We start from the raw sequence: 15,041 nt of genomic DNA, 5'->3' as shown, positions 1-15,041 counted from the left end.
ACCCTTCATCACATCCACCATCAGTATCTTCATCTTTTACAACCTATGTGCCCTGGGACTAAAGCTCTGCCTGTGAAGAGCTGCATCAACTCTGCTGCATCACCATCAGCCCCAGCAGTCTCTTCAAGCAGGATCGGCTAACACCTCATATTTGCCGAGTACCACAGATGGCGTCACAAACATTTATCCTATAAACTTTATTCCCATTTCAATTCCCTTTTTATTGGATGCCCAGGGCCACGGACCAGGTCACTGCTGCTGTGACACATCCCTTTAAGAACCACCAGCCCGGTACCGAGTACCCCACAGCCCTTGAGGGCGCTCTATTTTCTTCCATATTCACAAGCTCTGTAAAACTTACTGGGCTGCTTGTTTCACAGTGTAAACAGGAAGCTACCAATCAGTGGTGGGGGCGGGGTTATACAGAGCTGAGCATTCAGAGAGCTGCTAAATCTCCTAAAGAAAAAACTGTGCTTTTATCAAACTGTAGCAATCAGACCAGTAAGTTATACATCACTGGAATCAGGTTATATGCCACTATATTATGCTGCTCTCTGATGGGGTAGTATAAACCTGGTGACAGATTACCTTTTATATTCTGCCTTTTAAAATATTTGCCTTTTTCACCACAAGCTGAAATTTGCACCAACTATGAGCTGATTGTCACGGGGTTACCACAAGGAAGCGGAGCGTTGCTGAGAAGAAGCACTTCTCCAGTGTATTAAACGTGTTTATTTCTTCCAGCAGAACAGGGGTTAATCGGCCATGTGGGAAATTCCTGCATTCAGCTGTGCTCGGTTAGCCACTCATTTTCCCTATAAAATCTGGGCTCGATTCTGGGCTCTTGCTGCAAGACATAGGAGTAGGAGAAGTTGATTTGGAGAAGGAGTGCTGGAGGAGTTTATTAGAGTCTGTTGTCTGGTTTGTATGCTTGGTAATTCCTTATCCTTCCCTGTTTTGCTTTCTTCCCCCTCCCTACACACCCTGTTTAATACCTCTGTTATACATGAGTGTTCATTTGTAAGGAGGTGGCGGGGACCCTCATGTGCCTTCTCTCTCCTGGAAGCTGTTCACATGTGTCACATGCGGCACCCTGTTGTTTTACTAATGTAATGTGCGGTTTACTAAGGTTATTATATTGTAACTAGATGGTGGCCCGATTCTAACGTATCGGGTATTCTAGAATATGTAGGTAGTATATAGCACAGGCTACATACTATATTGCACAGTGACGTAGTATATAACACAACCGACGTAGTATATAACATAGCTACGTAGTATGTAACACAGCGTACGTAGTATATAGCAGAGCTATGTAGTATATAACACAGCCACGTAGTGTATTGCACAGGTATCTATATATATAATTGTCCAAGAGGTACTTCCGTCTTTCTGTCCGCAACTTCCGTAACGGAAATCCCGCGTCGCTGATTGGTCTCGCTAGCTGCCTGTCATGGCTGCCGCGACCAATTGGAGCGCCCCCACGCGTAGGGCAATGGGGTACTCGGTACCGGGTCTTATCTCTCTCGGTTCTGGGAATGTCACGGTGGCCCAGCCCGGTCCGTGGCCCTTCTGAGGGGCGCCCAATTAAAGGTGTAGTTGTTTGTACGGTGTTCGTGACGCCACCTGTGGTATTCGGTCAGGGTGACCGACGCTGCTAGGGGTCCGCTAGTGTGATGGAATGGCAGCTAGATGGTGTACCTTCCCACAGGTGAAGTATGTCCCCAGGGCTTCCCAATTGTATAGGTAGTGATGGTGGACATCGTAAGGCGCGATGAATAACGAGGACACAAAGGTTGCAGTCTCTTTACCTTTTACTGAAGACTTCAGAGTCCACAGTCCAGAGTACTGTTCACAGGGCAGGCTGAATCTGGCTGGTTCGAAGGCACATCCAGAGTTCCCTTATCCAGGTGAAAATCAGTAGCCTTCCTACTAGCGCCTGTGTGTTGTAGTACCTCCCTGCTGAGCACCACGGGATAGTCCTCACAACTTTCGTGGATGTTCCTGATGTTCTCTCTCTCTGTCCCCCAGATGATATGGATAGGACAACCCGTATGACGGGGTAGGCCTGGAGCTATTTTATTGGGACCCTAGAGATGCCCCTCTCCCACAATTTGCCTCCGTGTCTTCATAGGTATTAAGGTCGGGCAGCCAACTTGGAATCGACTGTCCTGCCGGTCTCTGAAGTAATGCGTAGAGCCTATTACTCCCTCGGTGTTCCAGCCACCGGCTACGCGCCTCAGAAGGAGGCTGCCGATCTCGGGGCAGAACTCCTCCCGGTGTTATTTCCTTGTGCTGTGACTTCGTTTCTCACTCTCCACAATATACTTCGCTTCGTGTCCTTTCTTAGGATGCTGCCGCAATGGGGTGCAGGCGCAGCTCCGTAACGCTCTATCTCGTGCTTGGCCTCTGTCAGGATCCCACCCCTGACAGGGACCCTCTGCCTATGCAGCATCAATAGTAAAAAGATGTAATGTTAAAAATAATAATAATAAAAAAACCTGCTATTCTCACCCTCCGTAGTCCGCCCAGGCGCGCATGGCTGCCGCCATCTTCCGTTCCCAGAGATGCATTGCGAAATTACCCAGAAGACTTAGCGGTCTCGTGAGACCGCTAAGTCATGTGGGTAATTTCGCAATGCATCCTGGGAACGGAAGATGGCGGCAGCCACGTGCGCATTGCCAGAGCTTCGCTGGATCCCGGTGGGTGAGTATATAACTATTTTTTATTTTAATTTTTTTTTTTAAACAGGGATATGGTGCCCACAATGCTGTATACTACGTGGCCTGTGTTATATACCGCGTGGCTGCTATATACTACGTGGCCAGTTTTGGATACTATGGGGGCTGAGTTTTGTACTGCATGGGCTGTGCTATATATTACGTGGCCAGTGTTATATACTGTGTGGTCTGTGTTATATACTACGTCGCCTGTGTTATATACTGCGTGGCTGCTATATACTGCGTGGTCTGTGTTATATAGTGCGTGGGCAGTGTTATATACTGTTTGGGCTGTGTTATATACTGCGTGGCCACTGTTATATACTGCGTGGCCTGTATTAACGCATCGGGTATTCTAGAATATGTATGTACAGTATGTATATAGCAGCCACATAGTATATAGCACAGGCCACGTACTATTTGTCTGCTATATACTACATGGCTCCTATATACTACGTGGCCTGTGCTATATACTATGTGGCTGCTATATACATACATACATATTCTAGAATACCCAATGCGTTAGAATCGGGCCACCATCTAGTGTAGTATATTGGTCAGCCACGTAGTATATAGCATAGCCACGTAGTATATAACATAGCCACATAGTATATTGTAGAGGCACGCAGTATATTGCACAGTCGACGTAGTATATAACAGAACCGACACAGCCACATAGTATATTGCACAGCTACCTAGTATATAACACAGAGCACGTAGTATATTGCACAGCCACGTAGTATATTGGACAGTCACGTTGTATATTGCCCAGCTACATAGTATATAGCACAGAGATGTAGTATATAACAGAGCCCAATATGTAACACAGCCCACGTAGTATATAGCAATGTGGTCACTATATGCGTGGTTAAAAAAGACTTAAAATAAAAAATAAACATATACTCGCCTTCCGAAGACCCCTTGCAGTCCTGGCGCCTGTGTATGGTGCACGCGGCAGCTTCCGGTCCCAGGGTTGATATGAGCGCAGGACCTGTGATGACGTTGCGGTCACATGACCATGACGTCATGGCAGGTCCTTCTCGCATAGCATCCTTGGCACCGGAATCTGCCGCTTGCACTGCTGAGGACAGCGTGTGACGTCGGTAGGTGAGAATAACCTTTTTTTTTTTTCAATTATTATTATTTGTAACATTAGATCTTTTTCAAAAGTTGATCACACAGAGTTAATAGCTGCGTTAACGGAGTGCGTTACACCGCGGCATAACGCGGTCTGTTAACGCTGCCATTAACCCTGTGTGAGGGCTGACTGGAGGGGATTATGGAGCGGGCACTGACTGCGGGGTCTGTGCCCGTCGCTGATTGGTCGTGGCTGTTTTGCCGCAACCAATCAGAGACTTGGATTTCCATGACAGACAGAGGCCACGACCAATGAATATCTGTGACAGACAGACGGACAGACAGAAGTGACCCTTAGACAATTATATAGTTGATGTGATGCATTTGTTATATACTGTGTGTAAGCTTAGGGACAGTATAGAACCGTAAGTGGATTAGAATAGAGGGGGGCATCATAGAGATAGGATAGCATAGAATAGATAGAAGTGTTAGTTAGATACAGGCAGCATAGGGGGTTAAGTAGATGGGAGGAGTTACAGAGCAGGAAGGTATAGGACAGGCACTTCTTGATTAGAGGTAGAAGCCCAGGCAGCCTTGCCCAGGATTGCCAGAAAAAGGGAGACAGAGCTGATGGAGAGGATAAGAGCTGCCCAGACAGCAGGGAAAGATAAGAAGATGTCTCTGTGTTTGAACTGTATTGCCTATGTAATGAATATACTGCTGTCTATTAGGCTATGTTCACACTTTGCGGTTTTTGCTGCGGATCCGCTGCGGATTTGCCGCTGCGGATCCGCAGCAGTTTTCCATGCAGGGTACAGTACAATGTTACCCTATGGAAAACAAAAACCGCTGTGCCCACATTGCGGAAAATCCCTTTAAAAACCGCGCGGAATTGCTGCGGAAAAAAAGGAGCATGTCACTTCTTTCTGCGGATTCCGCAGCGGTTTTCAACATGCACCAATAGGAAAGTGCTGTTGAAAACCCGCAGAGGAATCCGCAGAAGAAACCGCAGGAAAATCCGCAGTGAAAAACGCAGCGGTTTTGCACTGCGGTTTTTGCAAATCCACTGCGGAAAAATCCGCAGCAAAATCTGCAAAGTGTGAACATGCCCTTAAAGTTGTTGGAAAAAGACCTTGTCTCAGAAGTGATTTGCAGAGCTCATGAATGCTCATGAATGCTTAGCTGGCAGGACAGCAGCCAAGAAGCCTCTGACAATAACCGTGAGTGTGTTGTTGCATACACTGCACATGCAGCAGAGGGACATTTTATTTTATCTGTGGGGCACCAGGGTGTGGGAACAGAATAGTCAGTTGCCACGACTACCACCCTGGCCACCTTACAGAATTGGCGTAGTTGGCAGGATTGCGATGCTTTGCATACTGAGAGCGGAGGAGCCTTGAAGAAGGAAAAGATGGCAGCCATTGGTGACTTAAAGATGGCCGTCAGTGGTGCAAAAACTGAGAGCGGTGCTGCCCACCATGGGTGTACGCTGCATTTGCAGCCGAAAGGACACTGTATTTTATCTGTGGGGTGCCAGGGTGTGGGAACAGAACAGCCAGTTGCCATGACTACCAGCCTGGCCACCTTACATATTTTATGTGTGTGGAGTTTTCAGTTTACCCTTGTCTTTGTTACTCTGCTTGTCGGGTTGGTGTACTGCAGTACACAGTGGTGCCTCCTCTTCCCTGGGTGGGGGAAGGGAACAGACAAAGGACTAATCTAAGAGATGGGGCCTACGCCCTTGCCATCTGAAGTATCCTGGGGAATAGGGTAAGCTAGGTCCCAGGTCACTCGCTAGTCGAATCGTAACACTGATTTTATACCATAGACTTGAGCTGTAATTTCTGGTGAAACTATAGTCTAAAGCAGACCTGAGCAAAGTGTGGCCCATGGGCCACATTTGGCTATCTCAGTCCAGCCCGTGGATCAAGACAGCCATGGAGCTGGAAACCAGAGGTCCACGGGCCATCTGGTGCCTGCCCACTCGCTGTCTCCATCTGTGCTAGTGCGCTGACTTCATTGGTGGAGGAGGAACCTCTGGCCACTTCCTCCACCAATCAGTGTGTGAAATAGCTGACGTGATGACGTCACTTCATCGCGTCAGCTGTGTACTGCGAAGAGTCAGCGCACCGGAGACAGGAACAGAATGCTGGGGAATTGGACCGAGGTGAGTATGTGGTGTTCCTTTTTTTTCATGTGTATGGGAAGTTTGGGTGGACATGGGAAGGCTATGGGGGTGTCATGCTGCACATGGAGATGCTATGGGGGTGACATACTGCACATGGAGAGGCTGTGGGGGTGACATGCTGCACATAGGGATGCTATAGGGGTGACATGCTGCACATGGATGACATGTGTTATGATCCTTAGTGGCTGAGGATCACAGAATGAACTAGCTAAGTTACTGAACATAGAACGAGCTCTAGGGAGTTGGTAACTGGACTGACCGCAAACCTGATCCTAACCAAACACACTGAAGGTAGCCGGTGAACGTGCCTAAATTCCTGGACGTCTCGACGCAGCCTGAGAAACTTGCTACCCCTATAGAGAAAGTAAGACCTCACTTGCCTCAGAGAAATGACCCCAAAGATATAGTAAGCCCCCAACAAATATTAATGGCGAGGTAAGGGGAAAATACAAAACGTAGAAATGAAAACAGATTCAGCAAATGAGGCCCACGAATACTAGATAGCAGAAGACAGGCAGGGAACTGTGCGGTCAGTAAAAAACCCTATACAAAATAACCACGCTGAGAATACAAGAACCCCCACACCAACTAACGGTGTGAGGGGAGAAACTCAGCCCCCTAGAGCTACCAGCAAGCAAGGAAATCACATATTAGCAAGCTGGACAAGGACAAGTAAATAACCAAGAAACATATTGAACACTAATGAGCAAAAAATAACCAAACAGAAAACTTAGCTTCTCTTGGAGAGACTGATAGCGAAGGAATTCAGGAGAGATCAAGATAGCACTGAATACATCGACAGCAGGCAAACACTGAAAGTCCAGGTGAGCTAAATAGGAAACCAGCTAACAGATAACGAGACAGCTGATCCGCCTCAGACCTGCAGAAAGACACAAAGAGCCACCAGAGGGAGCCCAAAGACAGCACTCACACAGTACCACTTGTGACCACAAGAGGGAGCCCAAAAACAGAGTTCACAACAGACATGCTGCACATGGGGAGGCTATGGGGGTGTCATGCTGCACATGGGGAGGCTATGAGGGCCTCATGCAATATATGGGGAGGCTATGGGAGCCTAATGCTGTATGTGAGGGGGCTATGAGGGCCTCTTGCAGTATATGGGGAGGCTATGGGGGCCTCTTGCAGTATATGAGGAGGCTGTGTGAGGCTCATTCTGTATATAGGGAGGCTGTGTGGGGCTCATGCCGCATATGGGGGAGGCTGTGTGGGGCTCATGCCGCATATGTGGGGAGGATATGTGGGGCTCATGCTGTATATGGGGAGGTTGTGTGGGGCTCTTACAGTATATAAGGGGCTGTGGGGGGCTCATTCGATATACAGAAGGGGCTGTACTTGGGTTCAAATGATATATAGAGGGATGTCAGCATACTAAATTCTGATCAATATTAAGTGATACAACTAATATAATTATCAATAAATATAATAATTATAATATATTGATACTTATATTGAGTACAATTAATTTCAGCCTATTGGTTCTGCCCTCCACAACAGTCACGGTCTCTCTTGTGGCCCTTCGGGAAAATTAATTGCCCACTCCTGGTCTAAACAGTTATGGGTGGTATATTTTGCTAAGCCTTCTCTCTTTTCACAAAGCTGCTAAATGTTGAGGGAAACATGTCAATTTAGGGCACAAGTAGGGCTTGCACAAAGATATGCAACTTGTCAAAATGCTACTAAAGGGGTTGTCCAGTCTAAATTGATAAGTCTGCAGTCACTTTGTGTGACTGTAGACTCCTGAATCCCCCAGTTCATGCACTGTGCACGGCAAAGATTCACCACTTTGAATGGCAGTGATGTATGCAAAATGTATACTTCGGGGCAGAGCCAGTCTAGTGGGCACAGCCTCGCTCCATACTCTTGTATCGAGTGACGACCGTGCCCACAGGACAGCCCCGTCACTAGATAGGGTGCAAACTCGCTCCGTACAAGTGTATGGAGAGAGGATATGCCTATTAACCGGGTTCTGTCCGGGAGTAAGCATAACACATACATCACCGCCGTTACCGGCTCAGGAACGGGCGAATGCTCGTATCTCACATTGCGGGCACACAGTGACTGCAGACTTAACGGTTTAGACTGAACAACCCTTTTAACCTGCAGAGACTTACTCTGCAGGTTAACTCCTTTCCGGCATAACAGTGCTCCGATATCGGACTCTCTCCCTTTGATGTGGACTCCAGCACTGAGCCCACATCTTTTCCGCTGCATGTCAGCCGTTTTGAACTGAGCTGGTTGCTATGTGAAACCTACACGTGTTTAATGAGATTCATAAGGATGTAGACAAATGAAATGCGGGAGCCTTGATCTCACAATTAGTGGTGGTCTCAGCACTCAGATCACAGCTTTGGGCTGCATGTAGTTGACCGCCATGGCAATGTGTCTAGGTTGTATTGTAATGTCACGCAGGGATCACCCACCGCTCTGGTATGTGCATTAGTTGCCATTAAAGAGCTCTAGGCGGCTACATTATAACTACCTTATAAAAAGTACAGCCTTGACAAAATGTTACGACTGCTGCTTCCCAATATAGCACTGAGAGAAAAAAATCTTTCATTATTTTCAGTGAGAAACACAAGGATTAGGAATGTACACAGGGACAGCATGATAATGAGAAAAGGGTTTACATGAAGCTTTTCTTATCGTCATGGAAACAGCTTACATGATGTGCATAAGCTACCATTTCATCAGAGAGGAGAGCATTATATAATGCTCAGGTGTACATGTAATGCAGAGTGCCCATCGGGCGTATATGCTAATCACCAGGGGATTCATGGATGATGTGGTATCAATTCACCTTTGAGGCTCATCATGGATACTGCACGGTATAAATTTAAGGGGTGGCCAGGTTCATACAGTTGAATAAGCAGTATGCAGGTGCCCACCATCAAACAAAAGTCAAATGGACCCTTTTTGGCCTCCGTTTGATGAATGATGGCCTATAAAAATGTTGCGTTTCATGGTATATATGTGCAGTTGAGTTCACAAATGTAGGTTGCCCTTAGCCAAACCTCATACATGGAAGCCAAACACAGTCGCACCAGTGTACAAGATATCACCTCTGTCAGTGCCAGAAACATGTACCTCATGGAATAGTACATGATGACATTGGGTTACAACAAGCTCTTAAGGCCTATAAGCGAGTTTCCTTCATTTACCTCCCCTTGAGAAAGCGTGGTCACATACATGCGAAACGTGTGTTGGGGCATTATCACCTGGCCTGGGGCTCTACTCATCTGTGGCCTCTGTTCACACGTGATGCATCATAGTTAGCACTGGGCAGCCCGCCATAGCGCGTCATTAATAGGCTGAGAACCAGATGCTCTGCATTCCTTGTGTGAACATTGCCACATACAGAGTATATTTTTTTGCATTGTTGTGCCACACTGCCAATCCCTGACTGAAGGCTGGCTGTCTCATTTGGTATTGCACCTGTGCAGTTGCCATTTTACTTGGGTCCGCTGCACCCTGGTAGTGCAATTGTATTGAGGCCCATTCAGACAGGTAAGCATCTCTACCTGTTTTTGGTTTTTGTCTTTGCTCTACTCATCTTGTCTGGGTTTTGGGCTTTTCATTTACCTTTTCACTGAAGAATATTACTAGGTGGTTTTTTACCTTGACTTATCTACTAGCACACTTGCACTTTTGTAGCATCACAGGATGCATGGGACTTGTGCAATATTGATGTATTTATGAGTAGTTTCTCCATGTGTCTTGTTGTTTCCTGAAAGGTGTCATGTTACATTTTAATTGTTATGAATTACTTTAATGAATATTAACATTTTTTTCTATTTCATTCACCAGTGTACTCGTTATTCTCCTATGTTTCCCCATTTTCTTGGAGTTGGTGTATATCCTTATTGCAGGTAGACCACCATTGTGTGGCATTACCCAGCATATAGCATGCAACTGAGGTTTTTGTTTGCAGTGTACAAGATATCACCTCTTTCAGTGCCAGAAATGTGTGCCTCATGGAATACTACATGATCACCATTGGGTTACAAGCTCTATTAATATTAATATTATTATTATTATTATTATTATTTATTTATATAGTACCATTGATTCCATGGTGCTTTACATGAGAAGGGGTTACATACAAACTACAGATAGCACTTACAGTAAGCAAACTAACAATTACAGATTGATACAGAGGGGTGAGGACCCTGCCCTTGCGGGCTTACATTCTACAGGGTGGTGGGGAAGGAGACAGGAGGTTGAGGGTTGCAGGAGCTCTGGTGTTGGTGAGGCGGTAGCTCCGGTAGTGGTGAGGAGGCAGCAGGGTCAGTGCAGACTGTAGGCTTTCCTGAAGAGGTGGGTTTTCAGGTTCCATCTGAAGGATCCAAATGTGGTTGATAGTCGGATGTGTTGGGGCAAAGCATTCCAGAGGATGGGGGATATTCGGGAAAAGTCTTGGAGGTGGTTGGGTGAGGAGCGAATAAGTGTGGAGGAGAGAAGGAGGTCTTGGCAGGACCAGAGATTACGTGAGGGAAGATATCGGGAGATTAGTTCAGAGATATATGGAGGAGACAGGTTATGGATGGCTTTGTAGGTCCGTATTAGTGATTTGAACTGGATACACTGAGGGAATGGGAGCCAGTGAAGAGATTTGCAGAGGGGGGAAGCGGAGGAGTACCGAGGAGAGACATTAATTAGTCAGGCAGCAGAGTTATGTATGGACTGGAGAAGTGCAAGGGTGTTACCAGGGAGGCCATAGAAAAGGATGTTGCAGTAGTCAAGGCGGGAGATGATGAGGGCGTGCACAAGCATTTTAGTAGATTGACTGTTGAGGAAAGGACGGATTCTGGAGATGTTTTTGAGCTGGAGGCAACAGGAGGTGGTAAGAGCTTGGATGTGCAGTTTGAAGGACAGGGCAGAATCAACGGTTACTTGGAGGCAGCAGACTTCCGGTAAGGGGAAAGCGTGATGTCGTTAATTGCGATAGATAGGTCAGGTAAGGAAGATCTATGAGATGGAGGAAAGATGATGAGATCAGATTTGTCCACATTGAGTTTGAGGAAGTGGGAGGAGAAGAAGGAGGATATGGCTGATAGACACTCCGGGATTCTGGACGTCTGAGCCAGAGAGGTAGATCTGAGTGTCATCAGCATAAAGGTGGTACTGGAATCCATGGGACTTTATGAGTTGCCCCAGGCCAAGTGTATAGATTGAGAATGTAAGGGTAATAGAACAGAACCTTGGGGGACTCCAACAGAGAGAGGGTGGGATGAGGAGGTAGTGTGGGAGTGGGAGATGCTGAATGTGCAGTTGGGAAGGTATGAGGAGATCCAGGATAAGGCGATGTCTTTGATGCCAAAGGAGGAGAGGATCTGTAGTAGGAGGCAGTGGTCAACTTTGTTGAAAGCAGAGGACAGGTCTAGAAGGAGGAGTATAGTTATAAGCTATAAGCGAGTTTCCTTCATTTACAGCTGCTACAACCATATGCCACAAGGTGAACAAGACTTTTGTTTGGTGACAAAGGCCCAAGTCACATAAAGGATCACACGCAGGGCAGACACTTAGCTAGGCTTTCTTTTATACATGGCAAAATCTAAGTTTGTTGCCATTAATTTGTACCTTATTACCCTTGTCAAGCTATTATGTGTTGTTTGCAACCAGCAACCAGGATTCATACCACAGCAGGTTCAGAATGGCCCACAGGGGAACAAGTGTTTCCCAAGGGGAGCCCCCATGCAGAAGTGGGTCCCACATTCCATCTATATGAACACTACCCAGTTCATTATTATTTACAAGCGTAGGAAAAATTGTGACTGAGGGAACTGTAGTATTTGGATGTAGCTGAACAGTAGGTTCTCTGAGTCAATATCACTGATTGGCAATTGGCATCCCAGTCCAACACTGAACCCCCATAGCCCACCCCATTTCCCAAAGCAACAAGTCTATGAAGAAGTATGGCGGATATTCAGGACCACTCAATCCTATGAATTCATGAGTCAATTTACATGAGACCAATCTAAGTATCCATTTCATCTAGTATAAGGATGATCACTGCACTGCCTCTTTCAGTTAGAGGATTGGAGTTCTTAAGGTCCATTAGGTTATTCCTTTTCTATTAATAATTTATGAACTTTAAGTGACGTTTTAAGTGGTTGTCCGCTTTAAATAATAACACCTATACTCACCTCTAGTGCCACCACCATTCCAGCGGTGTCGGCAATGTCTCTCGTGAGGCTCGTGTGACATGGGTGGCCGCCTCACTGACCCCTCCTTCAGATGCAATTGACATCTGGAGGAAGTGAGGGCAGCAGAAGCTCTGACTGGCTGCAGGGATCGAGTGACATATTGTCACATGAGCCCCAAGAGAGACAGTGCCAACGGCATATCAAAGTTGAGTACATCTGTTATTATTTTCTTGGGAGGAAGCACAGTGATCGAAAAGTAATTGTCTGAGTAGTGGACAACCCCTTTAACTTGTTACTATAATAATAATAATAATTTTATTTCTAAGGCGCCAACATATTCCGCAGCACTTTACATTTTAGCGAGGACTTGTACAGACAATAAAAGACATTACAGAATAACAATAATCACATAAACAACAGATACCAAGAGGAATGAGGGCCCTGCTTGCAAGTTTACAATCTATGAAGTAATAGGGGAGACACGAAAGGTAGATGGCAACAATTGCTTTCATTGTTCTGACCATCCATAATGTAAGAAATCGGGAGTTCATGTAATGCAGCATGAACCGGTAACCAACCAGTATGTGTAAAAGTATAGACACAGAGGGCTATTAAATGCATAAAGCGTGTGAGAACATTATACAAGGGTCCTGGTTATGAAGAAAATTTTACGTTTTTAGGCCACACTTAAAACTGTGGGTAATGGGGATTAATCAAATTATCCTGGGTAGTGCATTCCAAAAAAATTGGCGCAGCAAGCGAGAAGTCTTGGAGACGGTAGTGGGAGGTTCTGATTATTGAGGATGTTAACCTTAGGTCATTAGCAGAACGGAGGGCATGGGTAAGGTGGTAGACTGAGACGAGGGAGGAGATGTAGGGTGGAGCTGAGCCAAGGAGTGCTTTGTGGGTGAGAGTGATAAGTTTACCGTATATATTGAAATCTGGAGTGGATGGGTAACCAGTGCAATGACTGGCACAAGGTAGAGGATTTAGCTTATGATGCATTAAACGTCAAGTTAAAGCTCTCTACATTTGTATTTCATGGTATTAAAGGAAAATGCTAATTACAGTCAGACCTTCCTATTGTAATTATTGAATAACCACATACAACCCTTTCTATTAATCAAATAATAGAGGAAAGGTCAGAGTATTCAAATATATTAATTTTTATTAATCCAAAAATTATTAAAATCAGATCAGAGTAACACAAAAGGCAGGAATAGGAGGATAATAATTGGAATAATATATCTAGTAAAGTATTGTATGCACAAAGTGTAAACAGTATAAATTACACACTATGAAGCATAATAATGAGTAGGTGTCATAGGTGTAATTATTGTAGACAATTTTAACAAGAGTCATGAGTAAGACTGCCTAGTGCAGTCGAAACGCATCGACTGGGTCATGTCGACCATGTACATTTTTCTTTTGTATGCACTATATTTTCTTTTGAAAAAGAAAAGGAAAATCCAGTCCTGTTGAGCCGGACTCCAATTTTTTTCTCTTTTCCTTGATGTGAGGGCAGTGTCTGAGCCCCAGGTGGATGAGCACAGAGCAACTTGGTGAGCTGGAACTAAGTTTTTATAACAAAAGGTCTACCCCTGAATTTTGTGTGAGTAGATATCCAATGGTGTAGAGACAGAAGTCTTACATACTCTTTATACTAAAATTACCTATATAGCTAGTGATTTTTCAACACCATAACATTGAAGGTCTATTCTTAGAACAGACATCACATTGACATCAGTTGACTGTGGGCACAGCCTCTCCTTTATTGTTTAGTGGACATCATGCCATATATACAGGAGTAGCTATTTTCTGAGTATGAAGAGTTTTTTTTTTTATCTGCGTGCTGCATTTAATTTTCAACATTTTCTGATCCATTTCTACCATCAATGTGGTATCTGTTTTTCTTGTATCAAAAAAACCCTTCTACCTACTAAATAGCAGAACACTGTAGTAAGGAGAAAATGTTGGCATTTCATTATGCACAGATGCTTCATAGAGGAGGTCACCAGTGAATCAATATACTGAGCTCATGGTCAGACACGATGGTGATCATCTTGAGAGTATAGAAATAATTCTTGCAAATAAAGAATGAGAAAGAAAATGGCATTCACCACTGGCATTTCTATAAATGTATTTGGTCATCGGATGACCTATTAAATATCTGACAGCACGGATGACGGATGACACCTCGATGGCATCCATATGCGGTCTGTTTTTTCTACAGACCCATTGATATGATGGGACAAATTTGTTTAGTCACTCAGCACTCAGATCAAAAGCTAAAAAAACCTCTATCTTTATTTTTGCAGACACTTGTTGCAAAAGAAAACATCGACATGTGAACAGCCCCTTAGATAATAATGGCGAAAAACATTGATAGACCAATGATAAAATATACATGAAAAATGTACATGGTGGGCCAATATATGGATACATCTGGGTGGGCCATACATAAAGTTAGATCCAAAATGGCCACCATGGTCATCACCCATCTTGAAAAGTTTTCCCCCTCCCATATACTAATGTGCCACAAACAGGAAATTGATATCACCAACCATTCCCTTTTTATTTAGGTGTATCCATATACATGGCCCACTCTGTATTTGTGAATGAGACCTAAAGGTGAATTGGTGATTGCTTTAGTCAACTAATCAGCAAATGTTTCAGGAGTCAGATTTGTTAACAGATCTTGACTGCCAACTAGTGTTGAGCGATACCTTCCGATATCGGAAAGTATCGGTATCGGAAAGTATCGGCCGATACCGTCAAAGTATCGGATCTAATCCGATACCGATACCCGATCCCAATGCAAGTCAATGGGACGAAAATATCGGAATTAAAATAAACCCTTTCTTTCCTTGTAGGTTAATTCTACATGAAGGA

General features: G+C 44.9%; 1 long non-coding RNA gene across 1 annotated transcript in view; it reads left to right on the top strand.

Annotated features, from left to right (window-relative positions):
• The first annotated feature begins 836 nt into the window (after window positions 1-836).
• LOC143818516 (uncharacterized) overlaps window positions 837-15,041 on the top strand; it is a 52,598-nt gene continuing 38,393 nt past the window's right edge. The window contains exon 1 of the long non-coding RNA XR_013224581.1: window positions 837-921. This is a non-coding gene — a long non-coding RNA (uncharacterized LOC143818516). The remainder of the gene's footprint in view (window positions 922-15,041) is intronic.

This window comes from Ranitomeya variabilis, chromosome 3 (assembly GCF_051348905.1).
Source record: "Ranitomeya variabilis isolate aRanVar5 chromosome 3, aRanVar5.hap1, whole genome shotgun sequence".
Classification (NCBI taxonomy): Eukaryota; Metazoa; Chordata; class Amphibia; order Anura; family Dendrobatidae; genus Ranitomeya; species Ranitomeya variabilis.
Note: the sequence above shows the minus strand (reverse complement) of the source record. Positions and strands in the feature narration are given on the sequence as shown.